Below are 20232 nucleotides of genomic sequence, written 5' to 3'. Positions count from 1 at the left end.
CTGCACTCATGCAATTGCCATTTGCTTCATAACCATTGCTTCCCAAATACTTAGCCCCCTACCTTTGGAGGTTTCCTTCCATTGGTCTAGCACCAGACATGGGCAGGACATTTTTGTTGACCAGTGTTCAGCTGGGCCTATGACCACTCTGTTGGTCAGACTTTTCCAGGGAAGCTGGGCATACAACTGAGCAGCTGAGAACCTGCAGTGGAAAGAGTGGGGAAACAGAAGTGACACTGTAACATTCTTTAAGAGGAAAAAGTATAGTCCTAACTCTATCTTATCATGAATCCATCCAGTTAAGAACACAATACAGGCTACCATAAATTTGTGTATGAGACTACCTGCTTAAAAGACTCTCATTTTGTTTTATTGAGCTATGGGATGATCTCCATTAGTGGATTTCACCATATACAGATGAAGTAAAAGCCATTAATATTTAAATTTGTTGAGCTGGAGCTTTGCAAGGGATTTTTTTTTTCTTGAGGAAATTGATTTGGTTTTGTATATGTGTTCATGGCAATATGGTATATCTTGTCTCATTAAATTCAAAGAATGAAGGATTATAACAAAACAAGTAGGTACTGCTTTTATGAAGCATGCCCAACAATGTGCTGTGAAGATGATGAGGTTTTTTTTTTTTCTTCCTTTGGGATTTCATGATTGAACCTGAATTGATGTAAAGAGGAGATTTCTGAAGGAGACAAACTTGAAAACACTATCACCTTTTTTGAAAGAAAAAGAAGCATCTTTTTTCTTTCTCCTTGAAGTATCTGATACTAAATAAGAGATTTTCTCTTTATTGTTCCAGTCTGTTGGTTATCACAATGAAATAACTTTCTAAACCACAGCTTTGTTACTAGTTGTCAGGGAAATAGTTATGCTATGCCCAAATATGGGCATTAAAACTTTACAATAAAATCCATAGAAAGGAGGGTGTCTAGAGAAAAGTGTCTTTAATTGTAATCTACATGCACCTGATAATCACCTCAAAAATTAATAATTACTGTTCACTTTATCCATAATTAATCACAAAGTCAAGCAAATTGGAAAGTACTCTTTCATTTGAACAAATTGTTGGACTTGGGAAATTATCCCATAGCAAAAACTGGGGCAAAGATGATTAACCTCCTGGAAATCCTAAAAGTGTTTAAGAAATCAAAATAATTAAAAAAACAAATATTGAGGGCTTACTCTGTGTTTAATATTGTGCTGAGGACTTTACATATGTTAGCTTGTTTAATCTTCACAGTGGCCTAAGGAATAGATGCAGATATGGTACCCATTTTACAGATGAAGAAATACACAATAAGATTAAGTATCTTGCTTAAGATCACAAAGTTACTACATTGCTGAGCAAAGACTTGAACTCAAGTCTCTGAGACTCTAAAATTTCATTTTTATCTAGTTCATTCTACTGCCAAATCAAAGGGAAGGTTCTAAAGGATGAAGTGCGGTGGGGCGGGAAAGGGTATTTCTTAAGCATATCAAGGGAGGGTACTCCCAGGAAGTTCTATTAGATGTAAATGGAGAAAAATAATTTTACATTGTTTGCAGAATGTGAAATTATTCTGAAACCAAAGGCCAGTGATTTAACCAGGTGCTAAAGAGAGCATGGAAATGAGAAAATCATGAATAGTCAAAAATAATCAAGAACTCCAAGATCCCATTCCCTGCTCCATTAAAAAAAAAAAAAAACAGAAAAGAAACAAGTCTATTTGTTATATGAAAATAGCCCAAAGTTGAGGGTAGGGCATAGGCTCAGCTGACAGTCAGCATTTCAATACCTCCTTTTAGGAAATTTGTATGTATATTCTGTCATACCACATATATGTGCTTATGTACACAAACATAGTCACATATTAAAATACCCCATTTAGGGCATGCCCAAGAGGGCCGAATACGAACAGCTCTAGCCTCCAGCTCCCATTGTGAGCGACACAGAAGACGGGTGATTTCTGCATTTTCAACTGAGGTACCGGGTTCATCTCACTGGGGCATGTCAGACAGTTGGCACTGGTCTGCGGGTGCAGCCCAACCAGTGAGAGCTGAAGCAGGGCAAGGCATCACCTCACCTGGGAAGCCCAAGGGGAAAGGGAATTCCTTTTCCCAGCCAAAGGAAATTGAGACAAACAACAGCTGGAAAATCGAGTAACTCCCACCTTAATACTACGCTTTACCAAGGGTCTTAGCAAACGGCACACCATGAGATTATATCCCACACCTGGCCCAGAGGGTCCCACGCCCACGGAACCCTCCTCATTGCTAGCACAGCAGTCTGAGATCTAACTGAAGGGCGGCAGCAAGGCTGGGGGAAGGGCGTCTGCCATTGCTGAGGCTTAAGTAGGTAAACAAAGCCACTGGGAAGCTCGAATTGGGTGGAGCCCACCACAGCTCAAGGAGACCTGCCTGCCTCTGTAGACTCCTCCTCTGGGGACAGGGCATAGCTAAACAAAAAGCAGCAGAAACCTTTGCAGAGGTAAATGCCCCTGTCTGACAGCTTTGAAGAGAGCAGTGGATCCCCCAGCACAGAGGTTGAGATCTGAGAATGGACAGACTGCCTGCTCAAGTGGGTCTCTGACTTCTGAGTAGCCTAACTGGGAGACATCCCCCATTAGGTGCAGACTGACACCTCACACCTCACACAGCGGGGTACACCCCTAAGACGAAGCTTCCAGAGCAAGAATCAGACAGCAACAATCGCTGTTCAGCAATGTTCTATCTTCTGCAGCCTCTGCTGCTGATACCCAGGCAAACAGGGTCTGGAGTGGACCTCAAGCAAACTCCAACAGACCTACAGCTGAGGGTCCTGACTGTTAGAAGGAAAACTAACAAACAGAAAGGACACCCACACCAAAACCCCATCAGTAAGTCACCATAATCAAAGACCAAAGGCAGATAAAACCAAAAAGATGGGGAAAAAGCAGCGCAGAAAAGCTGGAAATTCAAAACAGCAGAGCACATCTCCCCCTCCAAAGGAACGCAGCTCATCACCAGCAATGGAACAAAGTTGGATGGAGAATGACTTTGACAAGTTGAGAGAAGAAGGCTTCAATTGATCAAACTTCTCAGAGCTAAAGGAGGAACTATGTACCCAGTGCAAAGAAACTAAAAACCTTGAAGAAAGAATGGATGAATGGACAACTAGAATAATCAATGCAGAGAAGACCTTAAAATAACTGAGAGAGATGAAAACCATAACATGTGAACTACGTGACAAACGCACAAGCTTCAGTAACTGACTTGATCAACTAGAAGAAAGAGTATCACCGATTGAAGATCAAATGAATGAAAAGAAACAAGAAGAGAAGTGTAGAGAAAAAAGAGGATAAAGAAATGAACAAAGCCTCCAAGAAGTATGGGATTATGTGAAAAGACCAAATCTGTGTCTGATTGGTGTGCCTGAAAGTGACGGGGAAAAAGGAACCAAGTTGGGAAACACTCTGCAGGATATCATCCAGGAGAACTTCCCCAACCTAGTAAGGCAGGCCAACATCCAAATTCAGGAAATACAGAGAATGCCACAAAGACACTCCTTGAGAAGAGCAACTTCAAGACACATAATTGTCAGATTCACCAAAGTTGAAATGAAGGAAAAAATGTTAAGGGCAGCCAGAGAGAAAGGTCAGGTTACACACAAAGTGAAGCCCATCAGACTAACAGCAGATCTCTCGGCAGAAACTCTCCAAGCCAGGAGAGAGTGGGGGCCAATATTCAACATTCTTAAAGAAAAGAATTTTCAACCTAGAATTTCATATCCAGCCAAACTAAGTTTCATAAGTGAAGGAGAAATAAAATCCTTTACAGACAAGCAATGCCTAGAGATTTTGTCATCACCAGGCCTGCCCTACAAGAGATCCTGAAGGAGGCACTAAACATGGAAAGGAACAACAGGTACCAGCCATTGCAAAAACATGTCCATCAAAGCTAGGAAGAAACTGCATCAACTAGTGAGCAAAATAACCAGCTAATATCGTAATGACAGGAGGAAGTTGACACATAACAATATTAACCTTAAATGTAAATGGACTAAATGGTCCAATTAAAAGACATAGACTGGCAAATTGGATAAAGAGTCAAGACCCATCAGTTTGCTGTATTCAGGAGACCCATCTCAAATGCAGAGACACACATAGGCACAAAATAAAGGGATGGAGGAAGATCTACCAAGCAAATGGAAAACGAAGAAAAAGCAGGGGTTGCAATCCTAGTCTCTGATAAAACAGCCTTTAAACCATCAAAGATCAAAAGAGACAAAGAAGACCATTACATAATGGTAAAGGAATCAATTCATCAGGAAGAGCTAACTATCCTAAATATATATGCACCCAATACAGGAGCACCCAGATTCATAAAGCAAGTCCTTAGAGACTTACAAAGAGACTTAGACTCCCATACAATAATAATGGGAGACTTTAACACCCCACTGTCAACATTAGACAGATGAACAAGACAGAAAGTTAACAAGGATATCCAGGAATTGAACTCATCTCTGCACAAAGCGGACCTAATAGACATCTATAGAACTCTCCACCCCAAATCAACAGAATATACATTCTTCTCAGCACCACGTCGCACTTATTCCAAAATTGACCACATAGTTGGAAGTAAAGCACTCCTCAGCAAATGTACAAGAACAGAAATTATAACAAACTGTCTCTCTGACCACAGTGCAATCAAACTAGAACTCAGGACTAAGAAACTCAATCAAAACCACTCAACTACATGGAAACTGAACAACCTCCTCCTGAATGACTACTGGGTACATAACAAACTGAAGGCAGAAATAAAGATGTTCTTTGAAACCAATGAGAACAAAGATACAACATACCAGAATCTCTGGGACACATTTAAAGCAGTGTGTAGAGGGAAATTTATAGCACTAAATGCCCACAAGAGAAAGCAGGAAAGATCTAAAATTGACACTCTAACATCACAATTAAAAGAACTAGAGAAGCAAGAGCAAACACATTCAAAAGCTAGCAGAAAGCAAGAAATAACTAAGATCAGAGCAGAACTGAAGGAGATAGAGACACAAAAAACCCTCCAAAAAATCAATGAATCCAGGAGCTGTTGTTTTGAAAAGGTCAACAAAATTGGTAGACCACTAGCAAGACTAATAAAGAAGAAAAGAGAGAAGAATCAAATAGATGCAATAAAAAATGATAAAGGGGATATCACCACCGACCCCACAGAAATACAAACTCCCATCAGAGAATACTATAAACACCTCTACGCAAATAAATTAGAAAACCTAGAAGAAATGGATAATTTCCTGGACACTTACACTCTCCCAAGACTAAACCAGGAAGAAGTTGAATCCCTGAATAGAACAATAGCAGGTTCTGAAATTGAGGCAATAATTGATAGCCTACCAACCAAAACAAGTCCAGGACCAGACGGATTCACAGCCAAATTCTACCAGAGGTACAAGGAGGAGTAGGTACCATTCCTTCTGAAACTATTCCAATCAATAGAAAAAGACGGAATCCTCCCTAACTCATTTTATGAGGCCAATATCATTCTGATACCAAAGCCTGGCAGAGATACAACGAAAAAAGAGAATTTTAGACCAATATCCCTGATGAATATCGATGCAAAAATCCTGAATAAAATACTGGCAAACTGAATCCAGCAGCACATCAAAAAGCTTATCCACCATGATCAAGTGGGCTTCATCCCTGGGATGCAAGGCTGGTTCAACATATGCAAATCAATAAATGTAATCCAGCATATAAACAGAACCAAAGACAAAACCACATGATTAGCTTAATAGATGCAGAAAAGGCCTTTGACAAAATTCAACAGCCCTTCATGCTAAAAACTCTCAATAAATTCAGTATTGATGGAATGTATCTCGAAATAATAAGAGCTATTTATGACAAACCCACAGCCAGTATCATACTGAATGGGCAAAAACTGGAAGCATTCCCTTTGAAAACTGGCACAAGACAGGGATGCCCTCTCTCACCACTCCTATTCAACATAGTGTTGGAAGTTCTGGCTAGGGCAATCAGGCAAGAGAAAGATATAAAGGGTATTTGGTTAGGAAAAGAAGAAGTCAAATTGTCCCTGTTTGCAAATGACATGATTGTATATTTAGAAAACACCATCATCTCAGCCCAAAATCTCCTTAAGCTGATAAGCAACTTCAGCAAAGTCTCAGGATACAAAATCAATGTGCAAAAGTCACAAGCATTCTTATACACCAGTAACAGACAGACAGAGAGCCAAATCATGAATGAACTCCCATTCACAATAGCTTCAAAGACAATTAAATACCTAGGAATCCAACTTACAAGGGATGTAAAGGACCTCTTCGAGGAGAACTACAAATCACTGCTCAGTGAAATAAAAGAGGACACAAACAAATGGAAGAACATACCATGCTCATGGATAGGAAGGATCAATATTGTGAAAGTGGCCATACTGCCCAAGGTAATTTATAGATTCAGTGCCATTCCCATTAAGCTACCAATGACTTTCTTCACAGAATTGGAAAAAATTGCTATAAAGTTCATATGGAACCAAAAAAGAGCCTGCATTGCCAAGACAATCCTAAGTCAAAAGAACAAAGCTGGAGGCACCATGCTACCTGACTTCAAACTATACTACAAGGCTACAGTAACCAAAACAGCATGGTACTGGTAACAAAACAGAGATGTAGACCAATGGAACAGAACAGATTCCTCAGAAATAATACCACACATCTACAGCCATCTGATGTTTGACAAACCTGAGAAAAACAAGAAATGGGGAAAGGATTCCCTATTTAATAAACTGTGCTGGCAAAAGTGGGTAACCATAAGTAGAAAGCTGAAACTGGATCCTTTCCTTACTCCTTATATGAAAATTAATTCAAGATGGATTAGGGACTTAAATGTTAGACCTAAAATCATAAAAACTCTAGAAGAAAACCTAGGTAATACCATTCAGGACATAGGCATGGGCAAGGACTTCATGTCTAAAACACCAAAAGCAATGGCAACAAAAGCCAAAATTGACAAATGGGATCCAATTAAACTAAAGAGCTTCTGCAGAGCAAAAGAAACTACTATCAGAGTGAACAGGCAACCTACAGAATGGGAGAAGATTTTTGCAATCTACGCATCTGACAAAGGGCTAATATCCAGAACCTACAGAGAACTCAAACAAATTTGCAAGAAAAAAACAAACAACCCCATCAAAAAGTGGGCAAAGGATATGAACAGACACTTCTCAAAAGACATTCATACAGCCAACAGACACATGAAAAAATGCTCATCATCACTCGCCATCAGAGAAATGCAAATCAAAACCACAATGGGATACCATCTCACACCAGTTAGAATGGCAATCATTAAAAAAATCAGGAAACAACAGGTGCTGGAGAGGATGTGGAGAAATAGGAACACTTTTACACTGTTGGTGGGACTGTAAATTAGTTCAACCATGGTGGAAAACAGTGTGGCAATTCCTCAAGCATCTAGGACTAGAAATACCATTGGACCCAGCCATCCCATTACTGGGGATATACCCAAAGGATTATAAGTCATGCTGCTATAAAGACACATGCACACGTATGTTTACTGTGGCACTATTCACAATAGCAAAGACTTGGAATCAACCCAAATGTCCATCAGTGACAGACTGGATTAAGAAAATGTGGCACATATACACCATGGAATACTATGCAGCCATAAAAAAGGATGAGTTCGTGTCCTTTGTAGGGACATGGATGCAGCTGGAAACCATCATTCTCAGCAAACTATCACAAGAACAGAAAACCAAATACCACATGTTCTCACTCATAGGTGGGAATTGAACAATGTGATCACTTGGACACAGGAAGAGGATCATCACACACTGGGTCCTATTGTGGGGAGGGGTGATGGGGGAGGGATAGCATTAGGAGATATACCTCATGTAAATGATGAGTTAATGGGTGCAGCCCACCAACATGACACATGTATACACATGAACAAATCTGCACGTTGTGCACATGTACCCTAGAACTTAAAGTATAATAAAAAATAAAAATAAAAATAAAATAAAATGCCCAATTTATCTGGCTTAATAAGAAACTATATAATATACATGGTAGAATACAATATATACACATATTATGTTAATCAAGAATATATTTTATATATACCTACTTTTCATATTTACATATTATGAAATTAAATTAAAAAATTAAAAATATATTCTAAATTTATCTAATTTCCATATTTCCATATTCATATGTTATTAAATACTAATTTAATATGCAATTAAATGCATAATAATTGCTCAGAGTATTCATCAGAAACATGAAGGGTAGTGGGTGAGAGGAGGGTGTATGGTTTAATGGGTACAAAATATCACTAGATAGAATGAATAAGATCTAGTATTTGATAGCACAACAAGGTGACTAGAGTCAACAATAATTTATTTTACATTTTTAAAGATGTAAGAGTATAATTGGATGTTTGTTACACAAAAAAGGATAAATCCTTGCGGGGATCACAGCCATTTACCTGGCTGTGATTATTAAGCATTTCATGCCTGTATCAAAATATCTCATATACCCCATAAATATATATACCTACTATATACCCATAAAAATTAAAAAATTAAAATAAAAACATTCTGTTCTAAAATTCATGCCTTTAGATCTCTTCAAAGCCTAGGGAATTCTCTGTTTCTCCATTACATGACACCAGACTACCATGCTCTTTGAAATCTAAAGCCTGAAATTTTAGGGTCAGTCTATATGGTGTCAAGAAAATAGTATATGCCTTGGTACTACAAATATCTGGAATTGATTCCCAACTGTGTGTTCCTGTGTAAGTTGCTTAAGTTTTGCAAGCCTACTTTGTTTTATTTATAAAATGGGTATACAGTGCTTGCCTTCCTAAGAGCATTACTGTGAGGATAAAAGAAAATACTTATCAAGGACCTGTAACAAAAGTGAGTGCTCAGTTAAGTAGAAATTATTTTTACTACATCACTGCTTTTGTCAACATCCTCGCTTTCTATTGTGGGTGTTGTTTTCTCTAGCAAAATCCCAACTCTTAATTAGCTGACTGTATCATGCTAAGGACTGGTAAATCAGATGACAGCTGATAAGGTTTACTAGAATTGTGTCCATAGTAAGAATAAATGGGCTCTGAGCAAATAAAAAACAGTTTTTGCAAGATCAATTTTGACTGTTGAAAATCAGACTCCCTGCTGCAGTGCTCTGTTCTAGAATCTTGAAAAGAGATGTAATAGGTTTCATCTTGTGTGCCAACAGTGATCTCTTGGAAGTGGCTACCAGTAATTCTGGGTTGAAAAGGATTCTGCACCTGAGTCCTACTTTAGTGTGAAAAGGTGCATTGATTAATTGGTAATGTCTGCCTTGGGCAAGGAAAGGGGGTGGGATAATTTGTGTGACACATGTGCCATATATTTGCTAAGTCTAATCTAGGTTCTCAAGCTCTCCAAATCAGTTACTTTTATATAAATGGTGTATACATGTGTGACTATATATGTATATAAATTCATATATATAAATCCATATATGTGTTTATAAATCCATTTGTGAGTATATAAAGTAACTACTTTATTGAAAAATCTGAATGCAATGGGGATTTCAACATGAAACAATTTTATGTTTCACTAATCACTCTTCTCAACAGTTACATCAGAAGTCCCTTTGGGCATATTCCATTAGTTTCTGTTAAAACTTAGTTATTCAAAATAGAATTAGTTCAGCACAGTTTGAAAGTCTAATCTCAAAACTATTATAAATCTCCTGTCCTCTTCTGCAGCACAAGCTTGACGTGTATTTTAAGAGACTTGCACAGGTGAGGGCAAGTGGGCTTCTCTTTTAATTCCTCCTCCTCTTCCCTTGAATTTTTTTTTTTTCTTTTGATGGAGCCTCACTCTGTCACCCAGGCTGGAGTGCAGTGGCATGATCTCAGTTCACTGCAATATCCGCCTCCTGGGTTCAACCGATTCTCCTGCCTCAGTCTCCCGAGTAGCTGGGATTACAAGTGCTCACCACCACGCCCAGGTAATTTTTGTATTTTCAATACAGACAGGGCTTTGCCACATTGACCAGGCTGGTCTTGAACTCCTGACCTCAAGTGATCCACCCACCTCAGCCTCCCAAAGTGCTGAGATTACAGGCACGAGCCACTGCACCTGGCCCCTCTTCCCTCTCTTAAGTCTGACTCTGGGCTCTGTCCTCTCCCCAGCCCTATCCACTGTGGGTCTCTGTATCCTTTGGGAAGAGGAGCTGGGAAGGGGAACAAGGGAGAGGATGAGGTCTCTCACTGGCTGTCTACAGAGGTGTCTTTGGACTCATTCTGTCTTGGCCTGGCTCTGTCTGCCACTGGTGACTTCTCTACATGGATATTCTCTATTTGGTTTTAGAGGATGGTGGTGAACTTCACTCTACTTTTTCATTGCTGAAGGGTAATTGTATCTACATTTGTCTCCTACCACAGTTCCACACTTCCAACCCCCTTTCCAGATGAGGCAACTCTCACTAGGTATCCACCTTGGCAGCTCCATGACTTCTGCTTCCTGTACCGGAGCCCTGGAGAAGTCCTCTTATGTCCCCTAAAAGGTAGCGTTTGCTCCCATCTTCTTCCCAGGCATACAACATCATTGTAGTCCAGCCTGCTATCTTCAGAGACTTTAGGAAAGAGGCAGGCTCTAGACTCTATGTTCCCTCATGCCCCAAATTCCAGAGGTTGCATTGAGTTCTCCCACTTACTCCGCTTCCATCCTCTGCTCTACCCCACTGGCAGCACCCAAGGCCTTCAGTTTCCCAGTTCAGAAGAACATGCAGAGAGTGATGTTGGCAAGATGGGAATAGGAGTTCTCTGACCTCACTCTCTCCTACAGAAATCCAGCTGGCAACTGTCCACAGGCAAGAATACCGTCCTAAATATCCAAGAGCTCAGGAGTAAAGCTGACACACCCCCTTAGACTGCGGAACTGAAAAAAGCCATGAATGGTAAGAGAAATGGTTCTCATTGAGCATGCTCGTCCTTCCCCAAGCTAGCACAGTGCCATGCACAAAGAATTCTGGACTCGTGGTTTCTACAGTGAGAAAAGTGAGTTGGAGGTGGACATTCAGCCTCTCCACCATTCTGGGACCCTGTGAAAGAGGCTCACTTCAGTCTCAGCCTATGGGAAATACTGAGAGTAACAGCAGGGCTATACCACCTGGGGTCAGTTAGAAATAAAGAACAGGGGTGTTTAGCTACTCGGGAGGTTGAGGCATGAGAATCACTTGAACCCAGGAGGCAGAGGTTTTAGTGAGCTGAGATTGTGTGCTGCTGCATTCCAGCCTGGGTGACAGAGTGAACTTTGTCTCAAAAAACCATGAAACAAACAAACAAACAAACAAAAAGGGTGGGGGGTAGAGTTCACAGCAACCATCACGCAAATCTTGGTAGTTGCTCTGAACTTTGGCCAATGGATCTATGGAGTGCCACATCAGGGAAACTACCCAATATTATCATACTACAGAAAACACGGTCCACATGTCCTTTAGGATTGAATCCCTAGTGAGCTTCTCCACACAGCCCAAGTGCTCTCCCTAAGTCTTCCCTGGGTCAAGAGGCAACTGTAGGTCAGTGATTACCTGAGGAAGAAACATCTGTCCCTGTCCAGTGCTAGTAGTGGAGAGGTAACCCAACTAAGCTCTGGTTCTCACATTAAGCCTTTCCCAAGTCAGGAGGCAACTGCAGGTCAGCAATTACCTGGGGAGGGAGCTTCTGGCCCTGCCCAACTCCAGTTGCAGCATGGTTGCTCAACGGAACCTCGGTGTTCTGCGTAAGCTTCCTCTAGGTCAGCAGGCAAGCCCATATCCACACATATCTGTGGAGCAGAGCCTGTAGTCCTGCCCACCTTGTGTGGCCAAACAACAAGCCCAGAGACCTCACTCAGACTTGGAGTCCATTGCATGGCCATACTGAAAAATTCCAAACAATAGTACTGTCTAGCCAGGGAAAACAACCTGCAACCCTGCCTAAACAGATATAATTTCAGTGCCCAGCCAGTGGTGCTCCACCTGATTTCAGAGTCCAACCAGTGGTCTCACTGAATCACAGAACACAATCAGCAATACCATTCTCCCTCAGAACACAAGAAGCAACCCAGCCCAACTTGAGAAACTGACAGCAAATCTGCACGCTCAGTGTTGCCACCAGCCAACTCATCCACAATCCCAGGCTAGACTAAATAATAAAGGTGTATCACCACCAAAGAACACCTGCAAAAGCCAGAAGAGGTTGCCTTCTCCTCAAATAAGCAAGTATCAATGTAAGAACACAAACAATATGAAAAATTAGGGAATCATTGCACCACCAAAAGAAACTAATAAAGCTCTAATGGGCCCAGAAGAAATGAAGATCTATAAAATGGCTGACATATAATTCAGAATAATCCTCTTAAAGAAGTTCAGGGAACCATAAAAGATATGGATACAAAATTAAGTAAAATTTGGAAAACAATTAATGAACAAAATGAGAAGTTAGACAGTACATCAATAAAAAAAGAAATTATAGAGATAAAGAATACAATAACTGAACTGAAAAATTCAATAGACATTTTCAGCAGCAGACTTGATCTAGGAGAAGAAAAGATGAGGGTATTTGAAGACAGGACATTTGAAATTATCCCTTAGAGAAAGATAAAGAAGAATGAAAAAGAACAAATAAGAACTACAGGAATTATGGGACACCATCAAGCAAACTAACATCTGTGTAACAGAAATTCCTGAAGGAGAGAGAAAAGGGCCTAGAAAGTATATTTAAGCAAATAATGGCTGAAAATTTCCCAATCTGGGGAATTATAATAACATTTAGGTACAGGAAGCTCAGAGGTCGCCAATCAAATTTAACCTAAAAAGAAGTTTACCAAGGCACATCATAATCAAATTATTGAAAAATCGAAGAAAAAGAATACCAAAAACAGCAAGAGAATTTAAGAACACATCAAAAGAATTATTTACTATGATCAAGAGGGATTTATCCCTGGAATTCAAAGATGGCTCAACATATGCAAACCAGTGAATGTGATATACCGTATTAACAAAATGAAGGATAAAAATCAGATGATCATCTCAGTGGATGCATAAAAACTGACAAAATTCAACACCTTCTCATGATAAAACCTTTTAACAGATTAGGTATAGAGGGAATTTACTTCAACATAAACAATAAAAGCCATATGTGACAAACCCATAACTAACATCATTCTCAGTGGTGAAAAGTTGAAAGGTTTTCCTCTAAGATCAGGGACAAGGCAGAGATACCCCCTGTATTAGTCCATTTTCATGCTGCTGATAAAGATACACCCTAGACTTGGCAATTTACAAAAGAAAGAGGTTTATTGGACTTACAGTTCCAGGTGGCTGGGGAAGCCTCACAGTCATGGCAGAAGGTGAAAGATATGTCTCACATGGCAGCAGACAAGATATAAGAGCTTGTGCAGGGAAACTCTCCTTTTTAAACCATCAGATCTCATGAGTCTTATTCGCTATCATGAGAACAGCACAGGAAAGACCTGCCCCCATGATTCAATTACCTCCCACCAGTTCCCTCCCACAACATGTGGGAATTCAAAATGAAATGTGGGTGGGGACACAGTCAAACCATATCACCCACTCTTACCACTTCTTTTCAACATAGTACAGAAAGTCCTAGCCAGAGGAATTGAACAAGAGAGACAATAAAAGGCATCATCATAGAAAAGAAAGAAGTGAAATTATCTCTACTGGATGATGACATGATCTTATATATAAAAGACCCAAAGATCCCCCCGTAAAACTATTGGAACTGGTAAACAAACTCAATAAAGTTGTAGGATACAAAATCAGTAGCCTTTCTACATACTAATAATGAACTACTCAAAAAGGAAAGAAACAACAAACAATACATTTATTCTTTATAATTTATTTCCATTTACAATAGCAACAAAAAATTAAATACTTAGGTGTAAATTCAACCAAAGTGGTAAAAGACTTGTGTATTGAAAACCGCAATCACTGATGACAGAACTTGAAAAAAAAACACAAATAAATGGATAGACACCCCATACTCATGGATTAGAAAAATTATTATTGTTAATATGTTCATACTATCCAAAGTGGTCTATAAGTTTAATATAATCTCCATTAAAATTCCAATGCCATTTTTCACAGAAATGGAAAAAACAATTCTAAATCCATATGAAACCACAAAAGACTCTGAATAGCCAAAACAGTCTTGAGCAAAAAGAACAAAGCTAGAGGCATTACACTTTCAGATTTCAAAACATTATAATGTAATGAAGCCAGCATGGTAGTGGCATAAAAGTAGGCACATCTACCAATGAAACAGGACTTAAAAAAAACAAAATCAGATAAAAACCCAGGCAATTATAGTCAACTAATTTTTGACAAAGTTTCCAAGGACACACAGTGGAGAAAGGATGGTCTCTTCAATAAATGGTGTTGGAGAAACCAAATATGTACATTCATCAGAGTAAAATTAGAGCTTTAGAGCCTACACTATACACAAAAATCAACTTAAGATAGATTAAAGACTTCAATATAAGACCTGAAGCTATGAAACTACTAGAAGAAAACATAAGGGAAAAGCTTCCTGACATTGGTGTGGGCAATATTTTGATAAGACTTCAAAAGCACAGGCAACAAAGCAAAAATTGACAAATGAGATGGTATCAAACTAAAAAGCTTTTGCACAGTAAAGGAAACAACTAACAAAATAAACAGAAAACTCACAGAATGGAAGAAAATAGTTGAATACCATAAGAAAATAGTTGAATACCATGTGTCTGACAAAAAGTTAATATCCAAAATATATAAGGAAATCAAACAACTGTGTAGTAAGAAAATAACCTGATTGAAAAATGGGCAAATAACCAGAATAGAACATTTTCAAAAGAAAACATTCAAATGGCCAATAGGTAGATGAAAAAATGGTCAGCATCACTAATTATTAGGGAATTGCAAATTAAAACCACAAGGAAATATCACCTCACATCTGTTCAAATGGTATTTATCAAAAAGACAAAAGATGGCTGGGCACAGTGGTTCATGCCTGTAATCCTAGCACTTTGGGAGGCAGAGGCAGGAGGATCACTTAAGCTCAGGAGTTGAGACCAGCCTCAGTAACAAAGTGAGACTCCGTCTCTATAAAAATTTTAAAAATTAGCAGGGCGTGGTGGTGCATGCCTATAGTCTCAGCTACTCAGAAGGCTGAGGCCAGAAGATCTCTAGATTCTGGGAGGTTAAGGCTGCACTGAGCTATGATTATGCCACTGCATGCCAGCCTGGGTGACAGAGCAAGAGCCTGTCTCAGGGAGAAAAAAAAAGAAAAATAACAAGTGTTGGAGTAGATGCAGAGAAAAGGGAATTCTTATACGCTGTTGGTGGCAATTTAAGTACAGTCATTGTGAAAGCAGTAGGGTTAGTCCTCAAAAACTAAAAACAGAACTACTGTATGACCCAGTAACCCCACTTCTGGGTATACACTCAGACGAAATGAGATCAAGATGTTGAAGGGATGTCTGCACTGCCACGATTACTGCAGCATTCACGACAGTCAAGATATGGAACGAATGAATGGATAAAGAAAAATATGACATATGTATACACACAATGGAATACTATTCAGCCTCAAAGAGAGGAAAAACTCTGTCACTTGCAACACCATGGATTAATTTGGCAAATATTATGGTAAGTGAAATAAGCAAGGCACAAAAGGACAGGTACTGCATGATCTGACTTGTATGTGGAATCTAATGAAGTTGAATTCATAGAAGTAGAGAGGTGAAAGTGAGTGACTATAGTCAATAGCTATGTATTATATATTTCAAAATAATAGAGGCTATTTCAAATGTCTCACCATAAGAAATGATACATTAAGTATGGTGATAGAAATGTCAATTAGTTTGATTTAATCATGCTACATTGTATACATTTACCAAAACATCACATTGTATCCTATAAATGTATAGAATTATAGTTTGTCAATCAAAATGTTGATAATATATTTTAAAAAGAAATAAACAAAAAAGAAATAAAAAGAACATGCAGGTGAGGTAGGGAGATTCTTCTCTCCCCCCTTCACTGGGGAACCCTCAATCTCTAAATGATTCTCCTGTGTCCCATCTTTATGTATATAATACAGCTATTACTTCTACATATCTGGTGCTGGCCTAACCTCAGCAGGTCAGAGCATCGGAAAGGAAAGATGTACATAAAGTGGAGGAGAGCAAGGTTGAGCTGGAACCTGCATCAGTCTCACACTTCTGAATCTCCAACTTCAAGGATGGGTAGCCTTGTAGATGCAGATGAACTGTGCCAGGACACGAAACATACATCTGACCCAGGAGTTAGTTGAAGGAGGAAATATGAGAGTTAGAAGAGCTGTGAGTTGGATTGTTGAGTTATGTAAAATCAACTCAACATGCTTGAGCTGCTACAACCTCTGACCTTCTGAGAGTAAATATGTCTGCTGCTTCACTTCCGCCTTCCAATTCTCATGCGAATGTCACTGTGGCCAACCCCATCCCTGACTATACAGAGAAGAAAATTCTGGGAAACACAGTTCTAAGTTAGCTAGGTTGACTTAGTACAAGAATATTACAAGGCCTGACTTCTAACTCCAGTGATTCCCTCGTTCCCACCCACTTTCCGTCTTCTCATACAGATTCAAAGGAGACAGGAACTGGCTGGTGGATAATGATAGCAGAGCTAACCTCTCTATAGTTCTGGATGGCATCTAGCCCAGTTATCAAGGATCTTTTTAAAATATGGGCTTCTTGATTCTTCCTGTTCTAAGCTTTGGACCCAAATCACCAATTCCAAGGTGATAGGAAATGTCCCATTTAACATCCCATTACATAAGACTGCATGTAAATAAATCTTCTGAAAGAGAAGGAATCACTACTAGATTATCCACGTACAGCTTTAGTTATTTAAGCATTTCTTTCTATTATTGCATGAACATGTTCATAAGTGTAATAACAAATTTTAAAGTGTACATCACAATTCTGCTAATTCAGATCTATACCATAGATTGGAAAATATAGGCCAGTGCTTTTTGAACTATAAGAGGAGTGTATAAATTGATATCAAGTAGATCATTGTGATCTTAGCTATATAATACTTCCCCTTTCTGAGAAACATATTTCCATGGGACCAAAATATTATTTTTTAGCTTGATTATACTGTGTTATTACAGATCTCAGAGTCCTTTCATGAGATATTGCTACTAGGAAAAACATGAAATGTAATAGATACTTTATTGATTTATACATTTATACATACAATACCAATCCTAAGGCTTAGATTAGGAAGACATCTACTCAGGATATAAATGTGGATGTATAATAAACTTATTTAAAAGTTTGTGAGGTTAAATGAACTGCATTTGTAAAATGTCCTACATTGACTCCTAAGTGATTTCCTGAGTATGTTTTGCTTATGATTTATGTTCCATTCACCCATATCCATTCACTACCAAAAAGGATTTGAGGTGACTGATTTTCTAGATTTAACCTAATTCTATGCATAATTCAAGATAAATAAACTGTGAACTATGTATGATTTATTTTACTCTTCAACTAAAGCTGTGTAAATATTTTCTCTGAGCACTAAATATTTCTAAATCATGGAGAATATATTTAAATTCAGCAGCTGATTTGTTGATAGCAAGTATAATAAAAACCTACAACTCCACACACACACAAACACATACACACAAATGTAGAAAAAGATAGGGGAGGATACACTCCCAGCTGTGAAAAGCAGTTCTCTCTGAAGAGGAACCACAGAAGGCAGGAAGGAGGGGCATACTTGGGTATCAGGAGAGATAAAAGAGGGCTTCCACTTTTACAATGACTATAAACTGTATGAATATGCATTTAAGGAAACAAACATCATTTTAATTAAAAGATAACATAAATTTTAACTTAAAAGGGCATAGTTGCTGAATAAAAATAAGTCCTATTTTTAAACTTTAATTAATTTTAATTTTTTTGAGACAGAGTCTCACTCTGTGGCCCAGACTGGAGTGCAGTGGCATGATCTTGGCTCACTGCAACCTCTGCCTCCCGACTTCAAGCAATTTGTGTGCCTCAGCCTCCTGAGTAGCTGGGATTACAGGTGTGCACTACCACTCCTAGCTGATTTTTGTATTTTTAGTAGAGACAGGGTTTCACCACGTTGGCCAGGCTGGTCTTGAACTCCTGGCCTCAAGTGATCCGCCTGCCTCAGCCTCCCAAAGTGCTAGGATTGCAGGCGTGAGCCACCATGCCTGGCCCCAAAATAAATTATTCTAAACATAACACTATGCATATTAATAATGATAATAAATTTTTCTATTTTCTGGCATGAAAATATCTTTATCATGTATTATTAAGTTTAACAAAACAAGGATATTAGAAAGCATGTTTAGAATATATATTAGTCAGGGTTCTCTAAAGGGACAGAACTAATAGGATAGATGTATATGTGAAATGGTGTTTATTAGGAGAATTGACTGATACGATCACAAGATGAAGTCCTACAATAGGTAATCTGCAAACTGAGGAGCAAGGAAGCCAGTGCGAGTCCCAAAACCTCAAAAGTAGGAAAGCCAATAATGCAGCCTTCAGTCTGTGTCCAAAGGCCCAAGAGCCCCTGGCAAATCACTGGTGTATGTCCAAGAGCCCAAAAGCTGAAGAACTTGGAGTCTGATGTTTGAGGGCAGGAAGTATCCAGCATGGGAGAAAGTGGAGGCCAGAAGACTCAGCAACTCTGCTCTTTCCATGACTGATTTCATGCTGGCAGCTGATTAGATGGTGCCCACCCAGATTTCCAGACTGATGGTGGGTCTGCCTCTTGCAATCCACAGATTCAAATGTTAATCTCCTTTGGCAACACCCTCACAGACATATCCAGGAACAAAACGTTACACCCTTTTTTCTTTTTTTGACACGGAGTCTCACTCTGTCGTCCAGGCTGAAGTGCGGTGGCACAATCTCGGCTCACTGCAAACTCCACCTCCTGGGTTCACGCCATTCTCCTTCCTCAGCCTCCCGAGTAGCTGGACTACAGGTACCTGCCACCATGCCTGGCTAATTTTTTTGTATTTTTGGTAGAGACGGGGTTTCACCATGTTAGCCAGGATGATCTTGATCTCCTGACGTCGTGATCTGCCCACCTCGGCCTCCCAAAGTGCTGGGATTACAGGTGTGAGCCACCTCGCCCCGCCTGCTTTGCATCCTTAAATCCAATCAAGTCGACACTCAATATTAACCATCACAGAGTGACTGCAATTTTATAAAAATATTATCTATCTCAATCTTTCTTCCTCTATCTATCTGTCTATCAAGAGTGTATGTGTGTGTTTTTGCATGTGTGCAGAGGATTTGCCATGAGGATAATGTATTCACTGAAACATTAGAGTGATCATCTCTAGGTGGAGATCACAGGTAATCTTTCTCCACCTCCCATGCTGTTGCTTCTTCTCCTTCTCCTCCTCCACCTCTTCATTCTCCTTTTCCTCCATTTTCTCTTTCTTCTTCATGCTCATTTGTCTATATTTTCCTACCTTAAATATGTGTTACTTTTATAGCTTAAAAATTATAAACATAAAAAGTAAATATCAGATAACAGTAACCATAATCATAATAGGGTTTTGAGAACCCACTACACACCAGGCACTATGTAAACTCAGTCCTTACCATCCCCTGATTGAGGGAGGTATTATTATTATTACCATTTTATGCACACACACACACAAAAACCCATATCTTAAAAAGTAGGCCTGGCATACCTATAATCCCAACACTTTGGGAAGCCAAGACTGGAGGATTGCTTGAGGTGAGGAGTTCAAGACAAGCTGGGCGACATAGTGAAAACTTGTCTCTACAAAACATGCAAAAATTAGCCAGGCATGGTGATGTGCACCTATCATCCCAGTTCCTCAGGAGGCTGAGGTAGGAGGATCACTTGAGCCCCAGAGGCAGAGGTTGAGTGAGCTGAGATTATGCCACAACACAACACTCCAATCCTGGGACACAGAGGGAGAGTCTGTGAAAAAAAAAAGGAAGAAAGAGAAAGAAGGAAGGAAGGAAGGAAGGAAAGAAGGAAGGAAGGAAGGAAGGGAAGAAAGAGAAAGAAAGGAAAGAAAGAAAAGAAAGAAAGAAAGAAAAAGAAAGAAAGAAAGAAAGAAAGAAAGAAAGAAAGAAAGAAAGAAAGAAAGAAAGAAAGAAAGA

Source organism: Piliocolobus tephrosceles, chromosome 14, assembly GCF_002776525.5.
Source record: "Piliocolobus tephrosceles isolate RC106 chromosome 14, ASM277652v3, whole genome shotgun sequence".
Lineage (NCBI taxonomy): Eukaryota > Metazoa > Chordata > Mammalia > Primates > Cercopithecidae > Piliocolobus > Piliocolobus tephrosceles.
The sequence above is the reverse complement of the archived record's forward strand: the minus strand, read 5'-3'. Positions refer to the sequence as shown.